Genomic DNA, 652 nt, shown 5'->3' with positions numbered 1-652 from the left:
GGGACAGAGAGAGAGATGTGGTGAGAGATATTGAGAGAGAGGGACAGAGAGAGAGATGTGGTGAGAGATATTGAGAGAGAGAGACAGAGAGAGAGATGGTGAGAGAGATTGAGAGAGAGGGAGACAGAGAGAGATGTTGACAGAGATTGATAGAGGGAGACAGAGAGAGAGATGGTGAGAGAGATTGAGAGAGGGAGACAGAGAGAGAGACGTGGTGAGAGATATTGAGAGAGAGGGAGACAGAGAGCGAGATGGTGACAGAGATTGAGAGAGAGAGACAGAGAGAGAGATGGTGAGAGAGATTGAGAGAGAGGGACAGAGAGAGAGATGTGGTGAGAGATATTGAGAGAGAGAGACAGAGAGAGAGATGGTGAGAGAGATTGAGAGAGAGGGAGACCGAGAGAGAGATGCTGACAGAGATTGTGAGAGAGGGAGACAGAGAGAGAGATGGTGAGAGAGATTGAGAGAGAGGGAGACAGAGAGAGAGATGCTGAGAGAGATTGAGAGAGAGGGACTGCTGCCCCTGGAGTCAGTACAACCAGCTTCTCATTCTGATCTCAGGAGAAGTGTCATTATGAAATGGAACGAAGAGGCAGAAACAGTTTTGAGGAAGTTTACGCCCTGACATAGCGTTTGAGGAAAGACTGAGACA

The sequence above is a fragment of the Cetorhinus maximus genome, unplaced genomic scaffold (genome assembly GCF_964194155.1).
Source record: "Cetorhinus maximus unplaced genomic scaffold, sCetMax3.hap1.1 HAP1_SCAFFOLD_1265, whole genome shotgun sequence".
In the NCBI taxonomy this organism is placed as follows: Eukaryota; Metazoa; Chordata; class Chondrichthyes; order Lamniformes; family Cetorhinidae; genus Cetorhinus; species Cetorhinus maximus.
This window is presented reverse-complemented; position numbering follows the sequence as displayed.